The sequence below is a fragment of the Tupaia chinensis genome, unplaced genomic scaffold, assembly GCF_000334495.1.
Source record: "Tupaia chinensis unplaced genomic scaffold, TupChi_1.0 Scaffold145659_1, whole genome shotgun sequence".
Classification (NCBI taxonomy): domain Eukaryota; kingdom Metazoa; phylum Chordata; class Mammalia; order Scandentia; family Tupaiidae; genus Tupaia; species Tupaia belangeri.
In genome coordinates, this window is record NW_006205516.1 from 899,808 (window position 1) to 907,223 (window position 7,416).

The 7,416-nt window shown below is 41.2% G+C and overlaps 1 pseudogene; it reads left to right on the plus strand.

The window, feature by feature from the left end:
* LOC102473571 (E3 ubiquitin-protein ligase TRIM68-like) overlaps positions 1–7,416 on the plus strand; it is a 49,334-nt pseudogene that overhangs the window by 4,516 nt on the left and 37,402 nt on the right.

Here is a 7,416-nt window from a genome sequence, read left to right on the forward strand (position 1 = left end):
AATAATAAAAAAAAAAAAGAAATAGCAAGCTTTATAGAGCAATGCTTTGCAGCAGAAAGATCTGTCATATGACCTCTTACTACAAGTGAAGAGCAAACACTTCTGTGTGTGTTTGCAGGAACGAACTATAAAAGCTGCAAAAAAGAAAAACAGAAGAAATTCCAATCGAAACTTTGAGAGGAGGTAATAAAACAGAAAATGCAATAGGCTATCAATGGCAGGAGTAAGAAGAAACTGATAATGCTTGCCTTAGGTAAAGAAACCCAGGTGGGAGCAAACATAGGAGGAAGGTTTTTCTCTGAATGCCTTTTGGTACCTTTTGATGCCTTTTGATTTTTGAACCATGGCAAGATGCCGACTATTTTATAAGTAAATTAAGACAAATTTAAAAAAAATAGCTGAATGAGATATAGGATGACATGGTTTCAGCTCTTGTTCTGAAATGGTTTCATTTACTGTACTCTATAAGACATCCCATCGTGTTTCATTTGGTTCCGGGTCTGAGGCCAGGACCCTATGTATCTATCTTATATCTTTCAGAGCATCGCAATATCCAACTGCTTCTCCCAATTTGACCACAGTTTTTATTTATGTTTCAGGAGAACAAAAGTATGTATCTGATAAAAATACACAGAGAGGAAACTGATATAATATCCAATGAACCTGTAGGAAGATGGGATTTTCTGTTACATTCAGAGGTACTCCCAATCCTTAAGATTTGGAACTACTTGTATACAACTCTTTGTGTAGAGTAGTAGGCCTGAACAACAGCCTCATGTCTGGGATGACAGTTGCTACATGATCTGGAAATGGCCCAAAGCCTCCCTTCTTTCCGACTTCCAAAGCATCCCTCCAATCTTGAGTGACTAAGATTATTTATTATTTTTGCCTAAAGGTAAAAGACAATAATCAGACAGTAAAGACAGAGCACTAGTTAGACACCAAAGAAGGTAATAGAAAGAATCCATTTTGAGGCCAGCAGGTGGTGTAGAGGTTAAGGTGCTGGACTCCCACATGGCCAACTGTGAGTCGAGTCCTAGATCTGGCAGCTTGAAAATCACTCCAGATGCTTATGCGTGCATGCCCAAAATCCCAAGAGGAGAATGGAGAAGAAGGGATTGCAGCATGTCCATCCCCTCTGAGAGGTGATTTCTCCCTTTCCCTCTCTCTGTCTCTCTCTGGTGAGTGGGCGAGTATATGTGCCCTATGACAAAAACCTAAAAAAGAAAAAAAGAGAGAAACAAAGAAGAAAGAACTCATTTAAAAAAAAAAGCTTTATATAAACAGTTTATTTAAACAGCAACAGACAAAACACCATAGAAACACAAAGGAAGTGATGGAGAATTGAGATGCTGGCTGGCTCCAGGTCTGAGACTTAGAAGTAACACTACCCAGACTGGAAGGAACAAATGTGGGGGAACAGATGTGGCTGTGACCAGGATGGTCTGGTCATAGTCAGCGAGAAGCCAAGTACAGCTCTACTGTGTGAAGCATGTCTGCACTCAGAGAGATAAATGCAAATCAGGCCCTTGATCTTAGTCATATTCCTTGGAATCTCCCTGAGAAAATCCTTATTGGTCTGACAGATGAGAATGAGCAGGAGAGCCAATCCAACGTTTTTGCTTCTCTTGACTGATAAAGCAATCAAAGAATGTTATTTTCTTGGTTGAGAGAACCTGTGATATAACATTTAGTATATAGTGTATAAAGTAAGTGATAACATAAAGTGAAGTAAGATGTATTTCAATCATGACCCCTATGGGGTAAAGAGAAGTTACTATAACAGGAATTCAGACACCCCACCAAATCCTCTTTTTGTTCCCTTGCATCTGCCCCCACTCCCAGCCTGATATACTTGACTTGTAAATTTTCTTTTCTTTTTGTTGAGAGATTTTTTTTTCTATAGGGCATGTGTTCTCACTGCAGAGACAGAGAGACAGAAAGTGAGAAATCACTCCCCAGGGGGGATGGCCATGCTGTAATCCCTTCTCCTCCATTCTCCTCTTGGGATTTTGGGCACACACGCACACACACCAGGTGTGAGTTTCAAGCCTTTGGGTCAGACTCAAACAGCAGTTGGCCTTGTGGGAGTCCAGCAACATAACCACTATGCCATCTGCTGGTGCTGTGTACTTGCATGCTTTCTAAGTTCTCTTGGCACTGCAACCAAATTCAAGTGTACAGCATCCTTTTACTGTTGTGACTTACTCTTTATCCCTTACTTGGCATAAATCTCCAGTCACACACAATATCCTAGTCATCATACTCTGTCTCTAAACATAATGAGAGCCAGAAAATCAACGGCTTTTGCGTTCCTAAACCAGCCCAAATGGCTAGGGACTGGAAGCAGGAATCAGTGAGGTCCAATGTGGGCTGATGGACATGTAACTAAGAGGAAGACTTATTCTTTGGTAGATGGTTACTGCTTTGGCCTTATTGTCTGGTTATTTTGTCTTTGGGCATAACAATAAGAATCTCGGCCATTGAAGATGGGGAAGATTCTTTGGGGGCCACAGAGAAAGGAGACTTTCTGTCATCCAAAGGGGAAGAGAGACAATAGGTTACCACCTCCTCTAATCCAGAGGTCTTAAAGTAGGGCCCAAGGACTGCTCCTCAGGGGTTTTCAAACACTCTTAAAACTGAAGGCATAACTATGGGCCCATAAAGGCATTTCTTTTTTTGAGAAGAAGATCCAAAACTATTTTACCAAATTCTCAAAAGGCTCTGGAACCAGTTGATAGTTAAGAACCATTATCTTTGACTTTCTCTTCTGTCCCTCCTACCCCCTGTACTGGACCTGGTGGGAGTCTTTATCCGTGTTCCAGCCATAATTTTGAAGGAGTGAAGACAGAGAAAGAGTGCAGAAATTTGGTTAAGAGAACCCAGGTGTTCTCTATGCACTCCCCCACAATTCCTCACACCTTCACCTCCATACTGCTGCTCTGAGGAAAAATGACTGCCCGACGGAGTGCAGTTGGGGGTGTTTAGGTTCAATGGACAAGCATGGGTGGGAGGAGAGGGTATTGTGTTTCTCCGGCTGGAGCAAACAAGGTAAGCTCTAAAAGGAAATCACAGCCCTTACTTGCACTGCCTCAGGGGAGAAAGGTGCCATTTCTCTGGAGCCAGTCCATGGCATGGTGGTTAAAGCAACTGGATCCCACATGGCTACCCATACAGTTCAAGTCCTGGACCCAGCAGCTTGAAAAACTGGGCATGTGTGTGTACATGCCTAAAATCACAAAGGGAGGGAAAAATGGAGGAGAAGGGACTGCAGCGTGACTATTCTCCAAGGATGGTGGTGGGAGGTGCTTTCTTTTCTCTCTCTCTCTTATGAGGGCATCCACACTCTGGCAAAATTTGTTTGAAAAATTAAGAAAAAAATTCTCAGCTCAGTTATCTTCAGCAGTGTCCCTTGGAACTATGTCCAGATGAACATGGTCATGGTTTTGGATAGGACAAATCTGAGGCAATGGCCTGGGACTCACCAGTTGAGAAATGTCAAAGTTGCCTTCATTCTTGTGTGTCCTATGGGAGCTTCTAATGTTCTGAGGGACTTCATTCCAGGCTCCCATATACTCACAGAGCCACGGGCTGGTCATAGACAAAGTTGTAATAGAAAAATTGTAATAGAAACTCCAATGTAAATGCTTCCCTTGCTTGTGCCCCCAAACCCCCACCAAAACTCTGTTGAGGACCAACCTGTCTCATCATCCTGCTTCATGGGTAGAAAAGAGTTAACCTGCTAAATGTGTCTAATCCTGAGTCTTTCCTCCCAGAGAACATGGTACTTTAGGTCAGTGAGAACCTTCAGTTCCACACCTGTGTGTGGGAGAGCCTTGCAATCAGGGAGATCTTTTTGTCCTTGTGTCTTTTAAATTAGACTTTTATCATTTCCCACTCAGTCTCCAGAGCAGCAGGTCTCAAATGAGGGCTGCATTTCATTTTCCAAAATCTGGTTTAAAATGAAGATATCTGAGCAAAACATCATCAAGAGATGTAGGTGAACTCAACACCAATAATCAAGTAAATCTAATTGCCACTTAAAAGACATTCCACCCACCACATTCTTTTTGAGTGCATATAGGACATTCATCAAGATAGACAACATACTGAATCATTGTCTTAATTCATTTTCCAACCCTTAATAGAATACCTATGACTGAGTAATTTATAAAAAAGAAATGTTTTTCTCACAGTTTTAGAGATTAGGGTTTTGTTCTGAGCTTCATTCCTCTCCACCTGTGCCTTGGTTTTATGCTTTTTTTTTTTTTTCATCTGTGTGGAGGGAGCAGTGTGGAGGCAGCAGTAGGCCTAGGGTCAAGATTCCAGATGACTCTCCATTATCTATTTAAGTGAGTGGAAGAGAGAAGACAAAAGTGATTAGAAGTGCCAGATTTTTAATAGAATTTTGAGAATAGAATAGTTGTTCTCAACTGGGTGATTTTGCCCACTAAGGAAATTTAGCAAGGTCTGAAGATAGTTTTGATGATAATGACTGACAGAGGGGATGTACTACTGGCATCTCATGGGCAGAAGGCTAGGGATTCTGCTAAACCTCCTACAGTAAATAAGACACAAAGAATTATCCAGCTCAAAATGTCAGTGATGCCAAGGTTAAGAAACTCTTGATTAGAAAGTGAAGGATGGGGGACCAGCAGTTAGCATAATGGCTATGTCGCTGAACTCCCATGTAGTCGACTGCAGTTCGTGTCCTGGACCTGGTGGCTTAAAACTCACACTGAGCACGTGTGCATGTGTGCCCAAGATCCCGAGAGGAGAACGGAGGAGAAGGGATTGCGGCGTGGCCATCCCCTCTGGGGGGTGATTTCTCGCTTTCTGTCTCTCTGTCTCTCTGTCTGGCGAGCGCACATGTCCTATAGTGAAAACCTCTCCAAAAAATAAATAAATAAATAAATAAATAAAGACCTGCAAATAGAACTATCATATGATCCATTATTCCCACTCCTGGGTATCTACCCAAAGGACAGGAGAATGATCAGTTGGAAAAGTGCTTGTACATCAATGTTTATTGCAGCATTATTCACGATTGCTAAGACATGAGACCAACCCAAATGTCCATGAGCAGATGAATGGATTGAAAAAGTATGGCACATATATGCTATGGAATACTATTCAGCCATAAAGTACAACAAGATCCTGACATTTGATAGAAAGTGGTTGAATATGGAAGATTTATTGCTGAGTGAAGCAAGCCAAGCTATGAAAGAAAGATATTGTATGTCTCCACTTAATATATACTGATTGCCCTCTATGGTAGAGACATAAAGATTGGAGGGCATAAAAGCAATGAAAATAGTTATGGATGCTGGCAACAGTGCAGAAGGAGGGTGGGAGAAGGGAAAAGTATAGGGAAGGAAATCAGGGAGAAAAATGGAGAGGCAAGACATTTGTGAGACACAGAAATGGTTTGTTACCCATTGATAATAACATGTATTGCATTCTCAACTAGACTGGTCTGATATGTATTTCATGTTCTCTTCACAATCCAAATGTTGTATTGCGATTGAATGTGTTTTTAAAAATAAGAATAATAATAAAAATAAAATAAAATAAGGAAAAAAAACATTTAAAAAATTAAATTCAATTAGATAATTCTTTGTTGAAAATGATTTATATGGTTAATATCCTTGATTTGGTTATCACACACTGCATACATGCTTTGAAAAACCATATTATACATCATTGATATGTACAACAATCAATGCAAATAATATATTATAAAATTTTAAAAATTTCCCTCTGAAACATCCACAAAGTTAGTACACTTAACTTCACCCCACCACTACTATTATTCTTCAACTTTGCCCTCATCCTTTTATGTTTTCTTTTTCTCCTTTCCAATCTGCCTACCTCTCTATCTCCACACCCATCAAAAGCTTTTACTTGGGATTCACTGTGAGAACACCATGGCATGTGGTCTCTCCTGTCAAGGTTTGTATTTCGGAAGCTTACAGGACCTAGTGAGTCTCTAGTCCACATAAGAAAAAAGAGCCCTGAACCAAAGAAAATATGGAAGTTTGAGCACAACAAATGAGGGCACCATGAAATTATACTATTCAGATTTTAGACCTCCTAGGTTTCTAGGTGGGGACAAGAGTTGTCCAACCTCATGGAGCAGGAGGCTTAAATCTAGGTGTGTGACCAAATTGGGGATCCTGATCATACCCTGGCTCTTTATCTGACCTTCAGCTTACTGCCTATCACCAGGGAAAGGAGGGCCTAATAGCCATGTGTGAGCAAGTGCTGGCTGGCTCCTGAGAAGGGGGGGGTGCCTAAACAAGTGTCCTTGAATTTGTCTTCAAGAAATACTTCCCTACTCCTCCACTGGATGCAGTCTTCTCTATTACAGCTTTTTCAAAGCAGGCCTTTGGGGCCAGACTAGACTCGAGTTCTTAACCTGGCTCTGCCAAGCTTCTCAACCTCTCTGAAGCAGTTTCTACATCTTTAATATGGTACTCCTGGGACCAGGAGATTGAGTAATGGTTACATCACTGGACTCCCATGTGGCCAACTGTGGTTCAAGTTCTGGACTTGGCGGCTTGCTTTCTCACTTTCTCTCTCTCTCTCTGGTAAAATTAATAATAATGATAATAAAGATACTACTAAAAATAGCTGTGGAGGTCAGCAGGTAGCATGGTGATTAAGGCACTGGACTTTCACATAGTCAACCAAGGTTAGAGTCCCGGATCTGGCAGCTTGAAAGTCATGTGAGGTGTGTATATGGGTGTGCCCAAAATCCCAGGGGAAGAATGGGGGTCTCTCTTTCTGGTGAGGGCACACACCTTATGGCAAAAACCTTGAAAAGAAAAGTCCCTTCTTTGAAGATTTGTTGTGAAAATCAGAGAAAACGTAAGTCTAGCTCTTGGCACATAATTGGTAGTCCCTTCTTTGAAGATTTGTTGCCAAAATCAGAGAAAACGTAAGTCTAGCTCTTGGCACATAATTGGTACTTAAAACATGATAACTCATATCATCATCAACCTGCTTGCTTTGCCCTGTGGAAGTGAGCTCTTGGCAATGAATAAGAAAGGCGAAGAATGTATCCTGACATGATAAATTATCCACACAAGTCCTGGTAGACTTACACAGGAAGGGAAAACTTTTCCCTCTTCCTACCATATTCCCTGTTCTCTTCTTCCTTCACCTGAGAGCTGTCATATTCTCTCCCTATCAAAATCTACTCTTAGGTAAGATTAGGGTTACTTACCCTGAAGGATGGAAAAGCTAAGGAGAAAATGTCAATTATCAACTAGTGGATGGGGAATATCCACCTCAGTGCCACTGAAACCCCAGCCCACTCTACATTCAAGAACAAAAGTGAGTTTTAGGGACAGTTCCTCAACTTGATAAAGGACATACACAAAAAAATCTATAATGGTTAAAAACTTGAAATTT